Source organism: Saccostrea cucullata, unplaced genomic scaffold, assembly GCF_032062105.1.
Source record: "Saccostrea cucullata isolate Sc308-1 unplaced genomic scaffold, CSIRO_AGI_Scuc_v1 ctg6682, whole genome shotgun sequence".
NCBI lineage: Eukaryota > Metazoa > Mollusca > Bivalvia > Ostreida > Ostreidae > Saccostrea > Saccostrea cuccullata.
In genome coordinates, this window is record NW_026928518.1 from 1 (window position 1) to 19,824 (window position 19,824).

The window sequence follows — 19,824 nt, forward strand, 5'->3', positions numbered from 1 at the left end:
GACCGAATACTCGTATTTTTTGCACTTTGAAATTTGTTGGATTTTGAGGCCCTCAAAAGGGTAGTTATAATGTATACATTATTTGTATGTCTAAAAATCGTAAAAGCAACATTAAATAGAGATATATGCTATATACGTATAAAAGTAGTTTATGTATATCTTTTATTTGAGATAATTGATTTTTGGCTATTGATTTTTAAAATATATATTGCATATGCCCATTACTATGTATAGATGCATGTACATGGAAAGAAATTTACAATTTACACGTTTTCAAAACAAAATCTAATGTATTTCACTATTTGTTAGACTTTCATCAGACACTAACAGTGAGACAGAGTCAGCTCCTTATTGGCTTAAAGAAAATGTTTCTTCAACGCCTGTAAGAAAACTAAAAGCACAATCTCTTGACATTCCTCCACCCGATGTATCAGAGATTTCTTCAACCCAAAGGTAAATGTTAATAGAGATTGCTTTATAGTCTGATACGATATACTTTTATTCATTTGAATATCTGTTTGCTAGATATACCATTGTGGTGCATTAAAATGTATTGTTATAGGTTTCTGGTCGACTTGCAACCTGAGCGACTTGTAAGCTTAAGCAAGTCAACTTAAACCCCATACGTCACCTCATAACCAAAGGGCAATTCGTAACCAAGATTGTGGTTTTGAGTCAATTAATTTGACTCCTTCCATAAGATTGATATTTGTCAATTTTTTTCAGTTTGTATAAAGATTTGGAAGAAAGGTGAATTCATCAGTAATAATGATAATATATATAAAAAATTTAAAATGCCATTGAAAAAATTGAATACCCTACAGACCCCATCATAATAACACAAATTTTATTCTACAAGGAAAAGAATTATTACACTTACAAGTGCCTGTGGTATAATTTTGGTGATTTCTTAAATTGTTCTGGAACAATGTCAGATGTATAAAACTGAGAGATAATTACCAAGTACACCCGGTACATGTATAAGTAACCCTAATTATCATCTTTATAAAATGATGTGTCACATCATAATGGTTAGGAATTATTTTAGTTGACATATTGGGTTCGAGTTTACTTAGGAACGAGTCAGCAAGGTTACGAGTTTACTTGGTACCTTGTTTATGCATGGTCTTGTTTCTTATTCATTTAGTGAGTATACAGATACAGATGAAGCTCCAGCTTTCAAGAAGCCAGCGATGAAGTAATGAAGAATCTCCTGGGTAAATTCAAATAATTTCCTTTTTTAATTTTGAAGATTTTGCTTGGATATTACATATGTAGATATTGAGTATGAATTACATATAACCCGTACGAAAGTTGGAGGCGGAATAGGCACGGCTTGGGCACGGCTAAGACACGGAATCCGCACGGGTTTTTAAAAAGCCGCACGGGTTCTGCATGTCCAAGACACGGACACGGCTTCCGTGTCTGAAAGTTAGGAATCCTCACTCACAGAAACCCGTGTGGAGGCACGGAATCCGTGTCCCAGGGAGACGGTTTTTAACTCAGGCAGGTTTGCTTCAAACTATTTATTTATATCTCACGGCTTTTCACTGAGCATGCTCAATCATAACTTCCTTTATTTGAATATTAAATTGGAGGGATTCATGGTCATGAGCTAAGTCAATGTGTCTTTTTGCTCTATTTTAAGGATATTTAACTAATAGATGTCAGTTGGAATTGTATTTCTGTCAGTCTGGGATAATTTCTTCACTTTTGAACTAAATGCAGTAAGTGTAATCTAGAATAAATAAGTCAATTTTTCAATTTTCATGATCTTCCTGTATTGCGATGTTGACAATGAACATGATGAAATAGTTTAGGTTTATTTGAATGACTTTATGGGCTTTCCCTAATCCTTTATAGTATATATTTTATGTGACATCACTGTGCTAGTGAAAGTTTTATTTAAATTAAATTCTTTCTCAGATTGTGAAAACTTATAGCTACTAGATTAAATTACAATTGAATATTGTACATTATCATTAAAATCTTAATTAAAAACTAGCATGGATTGTAACTGATAAAGTTTATCTTTAACAGAAAGTAAATGGACACATAAGAGTTTTAACTTTTGAAATTCTAAAACTAGGCATTAATGTAAAGCAATGTGAAGTTAGTTTGGTTTCAGTCACCATTTTGGCATCCACAGTTACATCAGGAGATTCTCTAAAGGCCATGACCTAGATCTAGACAAATGCACAGATCCCGTGACTCCTTATATGGTATACGGCACGGCTTTTTTGACACGGGTTTCCAAAAAACCGTGTCTCCATATATGGAAAAGGGCACGGGTTTCAGACACGGGTTTACAGAATCCGTGAGTCCATATATAGAAACTAGCACGGCTTTCTGACACGGGTTTTGTAAAACCGTGTGATCTCATTTAAATATTTCGGCCAATATCCCGTGCCGTGTCCGTGCCTCGACCACTTTTAGGCACGGCTTTCCATACATACTTTACATAGGAGCACGGAATGCTAAAGCACGGGATTCTGGAGACGGAATCCGTGCCTGAGCCGTGTCTAAGCCGCCCGGACTGTTTCGTACGGGAAAACAGCGAAAGTAAGTTTTCAAGAAAATACTTTATATTTATATTTATAATTATTGTGAAAACAATTGGTGAAAAGTAAACATTAATTGTTTATTTTGTTATGAAATACTTATACTTGTGTATAACTTTGTAACAGTCCAAGTCATAAAAGAAGAAAGTTATGTACTGCAAACACCAAGGAATCCTCATTCATTGATCCATTTGAGTAAGTAAAAACATTATAAATTTTATTATTTTGATGAACTGAATAACATTGAAAATGATTTTCAACAGAACTCTGCTGATGGATGTTTACATTGTTATAAATAAATTCGAATTCCTAAATGGAAAATTTCTAAAGAAATTCATCTTCACTGGTCCATTCTGCTCCCCATAAATTATTGAAGTGGACCGAAAACCCTTGGCTACAAAAATGTATGACTGTATCAATGGCTAATTGCATATCATCACTGGTCGCCTGCGTGGCACAGTGGAAAGGACATCTGCTCTAGAGTCACGGAGTAAGGAATTGACCCTTACAGCGTAGGTTCGAATCCTAATGTTAGACGTAGAGACTGGTCTTTCGGATGAAACTGTATAAACTGAGGTCCATTGTTGCAACAGGTGCTGGAATAAAAAAGATCCCTCACTGCTCAATGACCCTGAGTGCCGAGTATAGGTCAAAATTTGTAGCTCTTCACCAGCAAGTGGTGGCATCTGCATATACGAAAAATTCTCAAGAAAAATTTAAAAAATATTATCACATCTTATTTTTTTATTTGCCTTGTTGATTTCATGCATTAACTAATTTTTTACCTTGGGATTTGCAGTTTAACAATAGAGGTGACTGAAGAAAGCATCACTGATTTGGATTCAGATAAAGAATATGAACCTAGCTTTAATGTTACTCTAAGGTAATTATTTATGCAAATCATATTTATAAATATATTATGTGCAAGTTTTCATGATAATCATGCAATAAATAGAGCCAAAAGCAGGTTCTTGTTGGATAATTGTTGAATGTACCTGAATCTAGAATGAGTTTTAGTCCTATAGAACCAAAAGTTTGATTAAACTTTTCTTATTACCTGTGGTCTGTCAATTTAAACTGATTATCTTTAATTTTTTCAAATTTTCTAATACTAAGTACTACATGTCTTAAATGGGAATATGTAAAAAAAAAAATCAATAATTAATCTTTTCAAGAGAATCAGGTCTAAACTAAATCATTACTGATATACACATATTTTTTGCAGTGATTTTTTTTAATCAGGGACTTAAGTCCTTATAATAAAGCTAAAATCAGGGATCATATTTTATGTAAACTTTCAAAAGAAATCTTTAAAGAACTTCTCATCTGCAGAACACACAAGCCTGAGGAAGGCCATATAAGTCCTTGATATCTAGATGGAGTTGAAATATGGGGGATGGGTCATTACATTAAACAGAATTCTTTTTTGAAAGTCTGAAAAAAATCAGCTCAAGGCTAGGGTGAATCAAGTGAGCACAGTGGCATCTGTCTTCTACATTGCCTAAGATTTTTGTTCCTACATTAAACACAAATAGGTTCCAAGATAATATTGATCATAGGAACTATGTCTTTAATTTAATAACATGGCAAGTAAGTAATATTGGAGTATTCTTTTATTTCAGGCCAAGCAACATGTTAGGTCTTACAGAAGTGTCTCTCTAAAAATAGGAGTTTGGTGTAGATGAGACAGAGGGTGATGAAGCAGAAGATGAACAGAGTATGCAGGAGGAGGCAGGTTCTGGCGTCATACAGATAAAAGATGAGGAAGATGTGCATTTGTTAACTCAAGATGAGACCTGTCTTGTTTACAAGAAGTGTCTGCTGAGGTTAGCCAACATTGATATAGAAGGCTATTGTAAAGTGAAAGGTTGTAAATGTCCAGTGAGGCTACGCACAGAAAATATAGGATCAGAGTTGTATATATAATGGGTAATACACTTTATTTCTCAGAAAACAACAGAGTTTTCCTTTTTCTATAGGATTGATGCATAAAGACAATTTAACATTATTTGTTTATTTTTAAGGAATGTACCAATAAACATGTAGCATATAGATGGTGTTCACAACCAGTCCTCAATAGAAGACTTCATGGAGGTGATCTTCAAATTTTTTCAGCTATCCTAACATCAGGAAATAATTATGCAAAGTGTGCGCTATTTGCAAAGTTTTTGAAGCTGTATTTTCCAAGTTGTTCAAAGTTCACCGCTATTCAAAGAAAATACCTTGTACCCACCATCAATGCCTTCTGGAAGGAGCAGCAAAGGGAAATCATTGAAAACTTGCAAGGACAAAGTATTATTGCTTTAGGTTTCACTTTAAAGTGCCGAGCGCATGGCGAAGGAACAGTTGCTACCAATTTTAACAACTAGGTCAGTCGCGGCCGAGATACGAACTCACGACCTCCCGATCACGGAGTTAGCAATATGGATTATGAATTACACTACATTTATCATTTATTTTTCGCTTAGGTGATGGAAGGAATGACAGCCCTGGTCATAGTGCACAATACTGCACATACAGTGTCATGGATAACTGTACCAAGAAAATGGTGTCTCTGGTAACAATGGACAAAAGAGAGACAGGGAAGAAAAGTGTAAATATGGAAACGGCATGTTTTTTAAAGGCAATGGAGGATTAAGAGGAGAATGGTGTTGTAGTTTCTGAAGCGGTAACTGATGCACACCTGCAAATTGGAGCAGTGATGAGTGAGTACTGAAGTCAATCATAATCTCTCTCTCTTTCTCTCTGTTCATTTCTGTGGGTTTTTGGTGCTACTTTTTATCTGACAACTTTTGCAGAAAACAGGTATCCAGGAATCAAACACTCCCACGATATTTGGCATGCTGCTAAAAACCTGATGAAAAAAAATATAGCTGCTGGACAGAACAAGGAATGCAAACCACTTTTAGAATGGAGCAGGGACATCATAAACCACTTTTGGTATTCATGCTCCCATGCCACAGATAGGGACAGCTTCATGGTGAGTACAGTATATCTTGTACATAAACATACCAGGTATATTGGAAATCATATGTAATTTAATTGTCACATAAATGTGCTCATTTGCCTCATTTTTCATTTATTTATAAAAGCTTAACAAAGAATCAGTATTCTGTAAAAATATTAACACATCCTAATTGCATGATCTTGTTTATATCACAGGAGGTATGATGTGGAGTTGTTCACCACGTCGTAAATGAGCATGAATGAAGTATGTCTTATTCCAGCAATTTCTTTGGTGCCAACAGATGCATGCATGGTCCTATAGAGGATAAGCACAACAATTGGCTAAAGAAAGGCAGTCCTGCCCATAAAGCTCTCATCCAAATTGTGTTTAATAAGCGTTTTCTGGGCCAAATACATTACTATGGGAATTTCAGGTATTCTTTCCTTTTCTTATTTTATGCTGATTTATACTCTACGTTTGTGTCAGAGGAATGTGGTATTTTTTATTCTGATAACTTGATATGCATTTCAGGAGCACAGCAGAGTTAGAAAACTTCAACAATTTGATACTTATGTACAATGGCAAACGATTTGCCTTTTCGCCTCCTGTTTATCAAGCTAGAAGCCAGTTGGCAGCATTGGACTATAACGCAAATGTGGACAGAGAAGTCAAAAGAAATTCTGATGGCACAATTCAGTAAATATTTTAATAAATCCACTTTTATAAAATCTAATTATTTGGTGGGGTTGGGGGGATAAGTGTTTCACAAACAACTCTTGTTTTCATACTAGGCTATTGGCATTGGGCTTTCATGTACAATTTTTTTTTAAAACTTGTATGTCAACGGTGACATTCCTATTTTGTTTCAAAAGAAATACAGGGTATGTTTATTGTCCCCCGCTTTTGCGAAAGCAAGGGGACATTAAATCTCTGTCAGTATGTTGCAAAATTTTTAACCTTGGTCATATCTTTTGAATAAGAAGAGATAGAGCTTTCATATTATACAATGAAAATATTATTTTTCAAAAATCTTCTTCTCAAGAACTACTGGGTCAAAAAGAATTAGGGGATTGAAGTTTCATTTTGGAATATGTAGAGAAAATATTTTGAAAAACTTCACAAGATCAGCAAAGACATGATTACTCATATTGATATAGAAGTATGGTAGTATTGATAAAAGTTTGTTTAAATCATGACTCCTAGGTAAGGTGGGGAAGCAATAGTCTGTGCAAAGTTTTAAAGGGGGACCATACCCAGTAACTCAGGTGAGCATCGTGGCTTTATAGACCTCTAGTTTATAAATTTTCAAGCTTTAAATTTTTTTTAAAGTTTTCTCAAGTTTTCAAGTTTTAAAATGGATCGATGTAATAATAGGCCAATCTACATGTAAGCTTATTTTTATTCAGTTATCATTATTGTAGAATAACTGATGTAATGAATGGAGATTATTTTTACAATTTTGGTACATATACATTCTAGTGTGTGGCATACACCACTGTATTGATGGGCATAACTGTCTGTGCTTGCAAATTACATTTTGCAATTCTTGCATGTTTTCTTTTTTATTCTAAAATCATCCTAATTTGATATTTCAATGCTTATGATGTTGTTAGTAATACATTCCAGAGCCAAAATATAAAGTCGTAAAACATAATTGTGTTCTTGTTTTTATATCTTAACCCTTTTCGATTGTAAAATGATATTTCTTAAATCATGATAAAGAATATATTTGCTGTGGAGAAGATGAAACATTTACCTTTGACTGTATATTGTTTAAAGTCCCTCTTAATAATTTTATATAAGGGAAACATAAATTGTTCTACTGAAACCATAACCATCAAAATTGAAGCGATTTTTATAATCTGCATATATAAATAGTCTGGTCCGATTTAAAGAAAAAAATACTTCTAACGGCAAAAGATTATTATTTGGTCCAGCATAGTTGTTTAACCTATTTCGAGTATGCTGAATCCGAAAGAATATGCTGGCCTTCATGAAAATGGCGTTAAATAGGTCAAAATGGCGATTCAAAATGGCGGACATCCAACTTTTCTAATTTTCTCTTAATATCGTCCAAAAAGGAGAAATATTGTGTGAATATCTGACTGAGTATAATACAACTTCAGAAATGATAATGGAATGCTGATATTATTAGTTTAAGTCAGAAAATTTAATCATTTCTACACTTAATTCGAATTTTCTCTGATTTTTTTGTCTATTGTTCTTTATTCTGCTTTGTTCAGGACTTTACGTTTGATAATATCCATACACTGCAGATTTGTATTTTTTTTCTCTACATCTCACTATTCTACAACTGAATAATGGTACAACTTTAAGTTAAAAGTCAAAATGGCGATTCAAAATGGCGGATATTCATTTCTTTTTCAAATTATTTCTTAATGTCATTTACATAGGAGAAAGGATTTGTGAATATCTTACTGAGCGTAGCACAACTACGTAAATTTCCAAAAGAGCACTAATATCATCACTTTAATTTGGAAAATTAAATTTGAAGATTAAATTTGAAATGTGTTAATTAGCTCAAAATGGCGATTCATAATGACGTCATATTCACTCGAATTTCGTAAAATATTCAAACTGCTTAATTCTGATTTGTTTTTTTTTTCAGAAAATAAGTTACAGTTTGTTTTTATATATATATAGTATATTGATAAGACCATTAAATATGAACAAACAAAAATACTAGAAAAGATCCATTTTTTCTGGTAATAGTTAAAACAATCTCGACTTAAGAGTTTCCAAATTTTCCCCCTCGTATTCGACCGTGTTCCAAAGCCTTTGAGCACCCGTCCACCTAAAATCACTCCTGAATCCTGTCATTATCAACTAGCACTTCTACTTAAACATCCCTCAGCACATTATCAAATATAACTGAAGAAATTCTTGTCCGATTTCATCGAACACTTTGTTCCAGCTTTTTAGTACTTATAAGAACTTACTAGTATTATACCCTAACATCTTCTATTCCAGATTTATTTGCTAATTTTTCAGTCTGTCTTCGGAATTTTGGTATTGTCAAAACTCAAGTAAAATAGTGCCCTGTGTCAAGGATGACAACCCCTTTGGCACGTGAAAGATCGTTTCTCTGGAGTTCGAATAAAAGTAAGCTCACTAGGGGCGGCCAGAGAAACCAAAATCCTTCAAAACCGATTATTTTAAAAACTGATAGTCCGTCCGCCGAAACATGGCTGCAAAATTGCAGACACGGCTTTAAACAATATACATGTACAATCAATCAAAAAACACTCAAGAAACAACACATTTATGTTCAAATGTTAAAAGTCTATTTTTTTTTACAAAAGCCTTATGCAAAATGAACTAGAGGTACTGTGAGCAATTAGCTCACTAAATGATAACCCCGTCTTCCAAATGAATATAATAATAGTGTCCATGTTTTGCTTTGGGAAACCCAAAATATGTGTCGGATCAAAAAGTGAAATAAGAGATGCACAGTGGTAATATGTAATAAAGATTCTGTGAAAGTTTCATCAAATTTCATTCAGTGGTATGAGATGAGTTGTGGATAAGAGATGGGTACCCTAAAGCGTAACAGACATACGGACGGACGAACGGACGTGCATACCGATTACTCTATACCCTCCCGCTTTTGAAGCAGGGTGGGGATGGGGGTATAAAAAAGTATCTGATATTTAAGACATGTAGCTCTTTATTGCGTGACCGTGCGTATAGATTTGTTGTCTTTTAGGGAAGAAAGGTCATTCTATTAGCAAGAAATTCTCAAACTTCATCATCTGGAATCATATTGTTTGCATATTTTGGTGATAAGAGTTTTATAATTATGCAATTTAAGAGTGCCTGCAGATTTCTCGTGATTCCTATCACTTACAAGCTTTCGTACCAATAGGTATAAGCCATTCTTGACTTTGATCTAGTCAACACTTCTCTTGACAATAAAATTTTCTTGAACACTCCAAAAACTTTACAAGGCAACTTGATCCACACTTCTTTGTTAGGGTAGTGTAAGATTGTATCAAGAATCGAGGGGGATTGAACACAAGCATATTCTTCTTTCATATTTTGTAAATTTCAATTTTTTAAAATTTATATTAACTGTTCAATACAAAATCATCCGTTCACAACGTAAAATATTTGAGAATGCAGTTGAATTTTTGACTGAGAATAACAAAATGTGAATGTAGGGACACTGAATCAGAGCTGGACAATCAAGAAAAATTATGGTTTAAGTATATTATACTGATAATTCTTAATAAATATGTTTATATTTTGATATTCAGATTTATATGATGTAACAACTACTAGCTCTCTAAATGGTCGTGGTCCATTATTTTAAAAATTACACTAAGTTATGTTGCACCAGACCTTCCACATGAACATTAACATTTATTTTTTTTTCTACATTGGACTATAAAAATAGATCAAGAATTTCCAACAACTGATATGATTTAGCAACCCTCGAACTACAATGTTCACTCGCCTTAATGCTCGGGGAATACTGCTCTTGGGGTGTCTTAATTTTCATATTGTCCTCAAAACAGCAATCAGTATATGATATTATTAACGTTTTATATGAAGAAGCATGGAGAGACAGATAATAGGTAAAATGTCTTCGGAATTGTCAAAAATTAATCTTAATAATAGAAGTAATTAAACAAAAATCCATGTTATAAAAATTCTAAGTCATTAACAAAAATATCCTCCAACTTTAATTGCATTTGAACATTATTTTATGAATAAAAAAAAAACTGTAAATATATTTTCTCGAATCAGAATTAAGCAGTTTGGGTATTTTACGAAATTCGAATGTATATAAAGACGTCATTTGAATTGCCATTTTGAGCTAACTAACACATTTCTTTAAACGACTAAATATTCCGAATTTAAGTGATAATATCAGTGTTCTGTTGTCATTTTACATGGTTGTACTACTCACAAATCCTTTCTCCTATGTAAACGACATTAAGAAGCAATTTGAAAAATAAATGAATATCCGCCATTTTGACTTTTAACTTACAGCTGCATCATCATTCAGGTGTAGAATAGTGAGATGTAGAGAAAAAGATACAAATCTGCGGTGTATGGATATTTTCAAATGTAAAACTCTGAACAAAGAAGGAAATAGAAACAATAGACAAATAAATCAGAGAAAATTCGAATTAAGTGTAGAAACGACTAAATTTTCTGAGTTAAACTAATAACGTTAAAATTTTATTATATATTTTTTTAGTTTTATTACACTCAGAAAGGTATTCACTCATTATTTCTCCTTTTTGACCGACATTAAGAGAAAATTAGAAAAATTCGATGTCCGCCATTTTGAATCGCCATTTTGACCTATTCAACGCCATTTTCATGAAGGTCAGCATATTCTTTCGGATTCAGCATATTCGAAATAGGTTAAACAACTATGCTGGAGCAAATAATAATTTTTTGCAGTTAGAAGTTATTTCTAGCTTTCTTTTTAAAAATCAGTACCAGACTAAAATTCAAACTTAGCACATTTAAAATAATGAGCCTTTAACAAAATTTTAAAATTCATGTACCTAGACTTAAGAGTTCGTCATATATATTGAAAATCGTTTACATCTCCTGTTCTCAATAACTGCAGGCAAATTGTTTGCATGATTTAAATACAGTGAAGCTAGCCTCATATATTTGTCCACTGATACAAGTAACAGGCCCCACAATGGGTCTATTTTGGTCATATTTTGAAACGTACATCTCCTAAACTTAAGAAGAAAGCTTATAAAAATGAGATATTGTCCTCGTTACACTATAAGATTTCCTGTTCCAAGGATGGCCATATGGCCATAGCAAGTGAAACACATAACCACTCAAATCCTTTCTATAGTATTTTATTAATGTTGCAATCTTGGACACCATCGTTTTATATATCTCCTTATAGATGTTTATATTTTTTAATGACACATTATCTAATACTTTCAGTTTAAAACATATACATACTAACAAAACCACAGATTCTATAGGATTTTATTGTAATAGGCCATCTTTAAACCCTTCATACATAAGGATCAGGGAACTTCTCCCTGATTCGACAAACACAGCAGCTAGGAATAACTCTTCGGTCCCCGATGCTCAGTTTTCCATGATGCCAAAGAACAAATTGTCTATATGCAGTGTGCCTGTTGGCGGTTTCTGTCCTCACCCTCCGGCATGGCCAATATATCCTGTCGATATAGTCTTGCCAAAGCAAGGACAGCCTCATCCAACATCAGAACATTAAAATCCTGAAGAATAAAAATTGTAAATATTGTAAAATATTGAAGAGGCCCATGGCCCACAATGCTCACCTGAGTAGCTTTGTTCTGCTGCTCTTCACCACATTTACCCTCTGTCATACTTATTGTATCCCCAACCTCCCTGGGGAGTCAGGATTTAAACAATCTTGAATCTTAGCTTAGATCTACAGTAAACTAACTCAGGATGCTTCCACATAAATTTCAGGTTTTTTTTTCGTCCAGTTTTGGTCCAGTTTTATAAGATTTTTCCAATACATTTCAATTTAGAAATTTATATAATTTTCTATTGTGGTTCCACCTTTCCCCGAGGATCATGATTTCTAATTTATATTCTACTCTATCCATGATGATTCCTTGCATATTTTTAGCTCTTCTTGCTAAGATTTTTTAATGACCCCACTCTATTTTTAGTCTTTTCTTGATTATCTCCCTTTGTGAGGTGACTCTATCCTTAATATTAATGTTTTAACTGATGCTATGTACTAATTTCATACAAATTCGGTTTAAATTTTACTTGTGGTTCTTAAAAAAGTAAAAATTTAAAAGTATACAGAGATGTACGGGCAATACACAATAGGTGATCAGAAAAGCTCACTTGAGCTTTCAGCTCAGGTAAGCTACAAATGCCAATACACAGTGGGTTAAAATAAGACCCAATACTTCATTATTTTTTTAATCATTCATTAATTAACTTACAAGAAGTCTGGAAATGCAACTGTCTTCACTTTTTGACAACACAATTGCTCTTTCTGGGTAGGCATTTCTTTACAAAATGTGCACACACACCAAGGTGGTTGTGATGGTCCAGATTCTCCAGGTAGATGTGGTTCTTTCAGAATGTTGAAAAGATACTCCGGGTTTTCTTGCACAACCGTCATGAGGGTAACTCTCAACTCATTGGAGGAAAGGGCATTTATTCTTCTCTGGAAAAAATAAATATTGATCAGGTTAAGATCCAGTACAATCTCTTGATTTAGCTCAGCTGTTGATCTGTAGTGTTATGATTTTTATATATTTGTCTTTGACCATAACGCTACAGATCCTGTAATGCAAAAAAGGTGCAATTTGGTTTAAATTTTACTTGTGGTTCTTGAAAAGTTGAAAATTTAGAAGTATACAGAGATGTACGGGCGATACACAATAGATAGTTTTCAGTAGACTCATTTTAACAAGAGTTATTTCCCGTTGGCTGCAATCTTGTGGGTCAACCAGGTAATTTTCCCTCTTTGTCCTACCAAATATAAGAGGGCGTAGCAGAAATATTTGGGGGAAAATCGTTATGGAATAAACATTATGAAATAAAGGAGGCTCTAACAAATGTATAATTGTCAGAAAAACAATGCCTCCCAGCCCACAATAGCCAGTATAAAGAGTTTAAGTTAGTTGAATTATGAAGGAATATGAGCAGGTTGACCCACAATATGGCGGCCGAAGGGAAATAACTCTTGTTAATTTGGGTCTACTGAAAACTACTGGACTTGCTGATGTAGTATACATATTATTTTAATTTGACATTTTCTTTTACATGTACACTGTTCTGGTAAATCGTCGTTAAAAAAATAGACTTGTGTACCTAAATGTCTCCCCTTCTCTCCTCTAGTACATTCACTGCATCGTCCACAGGCGGCTGTCTACGTCTACTTCTTTGCCTAATTGGTGCTCGAGGCTGTGATCTGGGTCGTCCTCTACCCCCTCGAAGCTTTCTTGGCCTTCCACGTCCTCTTCTTTGCAGTGCACTGGCGCCTCTTCTGATTTTTCACTGTATACAAACTTATATAAATAACAAATTTGCATGTACACTCCATTCCACATTATTTTCCCGCGGATATGTCGGTTTTTCTCGTCCCTTCATGGGGCCCCAACTCCATATATGGAGTTTATTTGAACGAATCATGTTAAATTCAGGTCGCCATACATCTGTATGCAACACATCATACACATACTTTTCTTTAATTAAAATAATGCTGGACAAAATTCATTTTAATATGAATTTTTACCTCTGCATGCTCTAAATCCATCTTTCCACGTGGAATCTCTTGCTGTCGGTAAAAGTCACGTGACGTTGACATGGCCAATAAATTGACAAAACCTTTGTTTTTCCGGCATTAAAAAATGCACATTTTGCATACAATGCAAGGCACTTCATTTTGTCAAATCTTTGTTAAACGTATATTTTTGACAATTCTTTTGATTTCTTATACAATCGTTTGCAACAAACCATGTAAAGATGCGTCACACTGGGACTTTAAAAATTATAAGTGCTTTCTAAAGTAACATGTTTTTATGCAAATTAATTTCATGTTGTACATTTTTGTCAAAATAGTCATTATACATTTAAGTTTGCCGTTTTTGCTGCTTTTCTTTGGGTAATTATGATATAAGTTCAGTTAACAATCAAGTGTTCTCCATGTTTTCATGAACTAAAATAGATGTTTAAATAAAATACTTACCATTAATTCAGTTCATTCATTATGGAGTCCAAGTTCTTAACTACTAAGTTAACGTTTTTGATATTGCATATAAACTGTTTTCTCTTTTAAAACATAATTTTTGCATGTAGTCCTGTAGAATTGGTGTGATAGATAGCTGTGATTTTGTGTATTTTGACTTCAACGACTTAAACTTAATTCTATAGTCTACAAATTATTTGCCATTCATTTTGAACATTTTGATTGTATCATATTGTTTGTAAAGCAAGATGGATTTGGAACATATATTTTTATCAGCATGTTTGGCTTATTTTTATCATGTGATTACATGTATTAATCTGTAAGAATGCTCACAAATTGGAGAGATTATTTTGAAGTAAAAAATAGAATGAATCCGAATTTTCTCTTTTGGTTGATTTCCAAAATGGCTTTGTTTTCTCAATCCAGATGAGTTAATTATTGTATGAATATTTAACAACTTTTGTGGTTATGATTAAATAGCTGTTAAATATGTAATTAGCATACTGATTATCAAGATATTTATTGTATTAAGTATTGCAGGCCATCGGCCCAAAGTACAATCATATTTTACAAGGTAAAATTTACAATTTCAGATCAGGCTTTAAATATACATTATGGAAAAATATAAACTATGCTTATAAATTATCACGTATTAAATTCTCAATGAACTTTTCCCTCTCTTTAAAAGCTAAAAAAGAAAATTTTGCCATATCATTTAACACTGCATCATTTCCATATATAAACATATTCACAGTGTTTTTATAAAATCTTAAGTGTTTCAAAATATTACAGTTTACTCTAATATCCATATATAATTCACAATTTTCTACAAAGTGACTTTCATTTTCAATAAAATTTTTATTTGCTATTTGACAGAAGAGACAAAACCTATTTTCTCTAGGAATACCTTTAAAACGACCATGTTCAATTGCAAAACAATAATTTACAAAGTGATTCTCTAAAAGATACATTGTTTATAACATGTAGATACATTTCCGGTTCAAAACGAATTTTGAATTTACAATAAAAATCCAATTTACTATAAGAACTCAATGAGGAGTGCCATTCTTGCATATAGTTATCCTGGACTCTTTGTACAAACTCTTTTAAAAATAATACATTATCCCCTACACCTTGATAAATCCATACATAGTGGAATCCATATCTAAATAACATTGACTTCACATCTGATGCCCAGTTACCTCTAATTCTACCTACATTATTTAACTGAAGTAATAATAAGTAACATCTTTTTGGGTATCTATCATCTTCCATACAAAGTATCTTTAACCAATATGCAATAAATTTCTTAAAGTATTGTACCATAAGAGGATATCTCCCTAGTTCTCCTAGTACAATTGTTTCAGGTGTATTGTTCTTAAGTCTTAAAACTCTTCTACAAAACTTTGTATGTATACATTCGATACATTTAGATAACTCATACCCCCATATTTCAGCACCATAAGTCAAAATAGGTACAATCATTCTGTCAAAAATACGAAAGATTTGTTTATATGATGCATTGTACATCTTCATAAATTTATATACAATAAACAATGCTTTTTCTGCTGACACACACAGAAACTTCTTTGTCAGTTCCCATGACATTGTACTTGTAAAATATATTCCTAGGTATTTGTAAAATGATACAATTTCAATTTCTCTTCCATCAAAAAACCATTTCTCTGTACTTTTTGTTATACCCCCACGTCTAAACACCATGATCTTTGATTTTTGTAAATTAATTTTCATGCCATATTTGTAGCAAAATTTTTCTAAGGCTTTAATTTGATTTTGTAAGTTGATAACAGTATCCGCAAAGTTAACTACATCATCAGCAAAAAGTAACTGCATAATGTTAGGATATGTCTCATCAAAGTATATGCCTTTACATTCCATTGATTCTAATAATTCTGTAAGCTCCCCAATAAACATGATAAATAATAAAGGACTTAACATGCAACCCTGTCTTGTACCTATATTATACTGAAAAAAGTCTGAAATAAGATTTTGATTTCTAATACATGATGTTAATTGGGAATACATTGACTTTAAAAGCAATAAAATATTTGTACTGACTCCTTCCTTGAATAGTGTATACAATAAAATATTATGTTGAACACAATCAAAAGCTTTTGAAAAATCTATAAACATGCAATACATTCTACCTTTGCTTTTACTAATATATTTATATACACTTGCTTGAAGAACAAAGCAATTATCAATAGTAGAACGTGTCTGTCTAAAACCAGACTTTTGTTCAAACAATACTCCTTCATATTCTGCCCAACAAGTTAATCTGTCATTCAAAATTTTAGTAAAAATTTTACTGATGACATTCAATAATGAAATTCCTCTATAATTTTCTGTTATATTTTTATCTCCACTCTTGTACATAGGGCATATAATAGCTTTACCCCATTCTCTTGGAAAAATACCTGTTTCTAATATAATGTTAAATAATTTTATAAAGTATTGTGATAATTGATCAGGAGAGTTTTTATAAATTTCTGTCACTAAACCATAAATTCCTGGTGCTTTATTATTCTTCATTTCACCGAGTGCATCTTTTACTTCCCATTATTCAATAGGTTTATCCAATTCAACAACTTCATTTTTTACATTAACCATCTTCAAGTTCTGTTAGAAAACTGTTGGCCACTGATTCAAAGACACTATCTATATCAAACTTAGCAGAGTCTAATAAGGTTCTAAAATAATCTATCCACTCGGTATTTGAAATATTAGTTTTGAAAGTACCTCTTGTCAATTTCTTTATAGCTTGCCACATGTTTCCTGTGTCATGTTCACTTAGACACCCTTCAATCTGTAAGTGATTAAAATGAGATTCTTTAAAGTGATATAAATCTCTAAATTTTTGTCTTTGTAATTTATAAATGTTTAGATCCTCCTCTGAATTTGTTTTCCTATATGTGTTTAGACTCTTTTTTCTCTTAGCTTCTTCACACTGTTTATCCCACCATTTAGGCTGCTCTAATTTCATAGGTTTCTTATCCAATTTCATATCTAATGCACAATATTGTAATATATCTGTAATTAACTGTACAGCGTTGTTTACATTGCTATTTCTTAAGTTTGTATCTAACGAGGACAAACATGTTTTTACATAATCTGAATTAAATTTTTCAACAAAATCTGATCTTTTATCTTCTTTCCATCTAAACCTCACAAGATCCCCTCCCTTTGGTTCTATATTTTTTATCATTAGGTTCGGCACTTTAAAAATACAAGTCAATGGAAAATGGTCCGATATGTCAGATTCATTTACAATAAAATCTTTCAAAAAGGAAAGTAACTCTACAGACAATAAAAAGTCATCAATGACACTTTTACCATTTGTAGATATGTATGTATACTGTCCTTCAGTATCACTTTCAGATCTTCCATTCACAAAATATAACTGTAATGACTTGCATAAATTAATCAGTGCTTTTCCGAATTTATTAATGCCTTTCTGACGTGATTTTCGTGGTAGGGAAAAAGTAGCATGTTCATCTATATCTTCACCAATAACTGGGATATATTTTTCATTCTCATCAAAATCTAACATATTACCTATACGAGCATTAAAATCTCCTGTGCATATTACACAGACCTCTTCTTTAATGTTGCTCAAAAAATCTAACAATTCACTATATAATAAATGCACACCATTTGTATCATCCTTATCTTCATAAAAACTAGAGTTTTCTGGTGGCAAATAACAGGCAACCATAACAATATCCTTATCAGTCCCAAACAATTCTTTATCAAACACTAAAATGATAGACATTGTATTTTTTACCCATCTTTTTACAAAGTGTTCTATTTCTTTTCTTAGATAAACTGCTATACGCTGTGGAGTTCTTCCATGTACTGATCTTTTTGACCCTATATTACAGTATTCAACAAAGCCTGGAAAGACATTTTTACAATCTTGAGTACAACTCGCCCATGTTTCTAACAGACAGATAATATCATTCTGCATTACAAAATTAGACGCATCTTGTCTTTCTAACAATTTCTTTATACCACCAATGTTCCACGTAATCATTTTAACCTCTTTTACAGGGCCTTGGCTTCCTTGTTATTTCTCGTCATACTCGTCTATGGCTGCATGTATTGCGAAAGATGGTTTTGGTGCTCCCTCCGTATACAGTTCCTCTGTGCGTGGGTTGTATCTAAATGTTTTCCATCTGCGATAATCTTATCGTATGACAACGCTACCTTTTTGTATTTACCGCGCATGTTTTCAATATGCTTTATCAGTCCTTTTCTAACCTCTCTTGATTCTGTACTGAAGTCTTCACTTATCGAAATCGGGTTTGCTGGTTCATCTTTCTTTCTCTTAAGCTTTTCCCGTGCCGCTTCCAGAACTTGTTGTCTGTTTTTCCATCTACCAAATTTTACAATGATACCTCTTGCTTTTGTACTATTTCTTTGTTTTCTTCCAAGTCTATGAGCTCTCTCTATGACCATTTTGTCCTCATCATCTGCACTCTGAATACCAAGGGTATCTTTAAACACTTGTCTTACTTTTTCTTCACAATCAAACCATGATTCCCCTTCCTCCTGGTCTTCGTCTATCCCCCATACGATCAAATTATCCCTTCTACTTTGATCTTCAAGCCGCCTCACTTTGGCTTTGAGTGTTCCATTTTCTTCTTCAAGATTTTTTATATTACTCTCAAGCCTATCGTTAGTGTCAATCACCCTGTCGAGCTTCTGGTTTAACTTTGTAATTTCTGTCTCTAGTTTACTATTTATACTTTTCAGCTCTTCTTTTAACTCATCCTTTAATTCGCGAATAATTTTTACCAAATCATATGACTGACCGTTATGTCCGCCTGGATGATGGTGGTTGTTTTTCAAACGGCAATTTTCTTTGCGTGGTATTCCTTGTAAGCCTCTGCTGTTCAGTCCATGGTCAGTCGGTCCTGGATTTGCTTCAACGTCCCCCGACAACAACAATAAACTAAATAGTAACAACGCTATAGTCAGTAGCCTCCCTGGCCGCCATTTTTGCACTTGAAGCCATGCTGTCGGCGGACAACAGTCTTTTTGCTTCACACGCTTGCAAGGGTGCACGAACAAACAGATACGTACTCTCCATTCCTCCACTCCTATCATCCTCAATGCCCATTTAAAGTCCAACGGTTCAAAACAGTTCAATAATTAATCAATTTTGCCACCTGTCTAGTTTTCCCACCATGCTCCTCGGAATCTCGAGCCCGATCCTGATACTGATTATATGAATAGTTCCATACACCATGATTTCATCATTATTATAATTATTAGAAGTGCAATTTCATGAATTCAGCATTTAGATATATGACATACAACTGTTTCTATTTATTATCTGTTATCTCTATTTTGTTGAATTAATAAATCAAATTAAGAAAAGTATGTTTTTTGTCATTTTTATTTGAGAAGATACACTTCACACATGTCTCTCTCTCTCTCTCTCTCTCTCTCTCTCTCTCTCTCTCTCTCTCTCTCTCTCTCTCTCTCTCTCTCTCTCAGGGTGTGTAATGATATGAAATGATGAATAGTAATATTAAATTTCATTTTAATTACCTGTAGATGTCAGTCATGCTATGTGTAAT

The 19,824-nt window shown here is 33.1% G+C and overlaps 2 pseudogenes; one reads left to right on the plus strand and one right to left on the minus strand.

Annotated features, from left to right (window-relative positions):
• The first annotated feature begins 4,195 nt into the window (after positions 1-4,195).
• Positions 4,196-6,208, plus strand: LOC134277839 (uncharacterized; annotated as a pseudogene).
• A 5,291-nt stretch (positions 6,209-11,499) lies between these two features.
• On the minus strand, positions 11,500-13,488 carry LOC134277840 (P2X purinoceptor 7-like; annotated as a pseudogene).
• Positions 13,489-19,824: the final 6,336 nt, after the last annotated feature.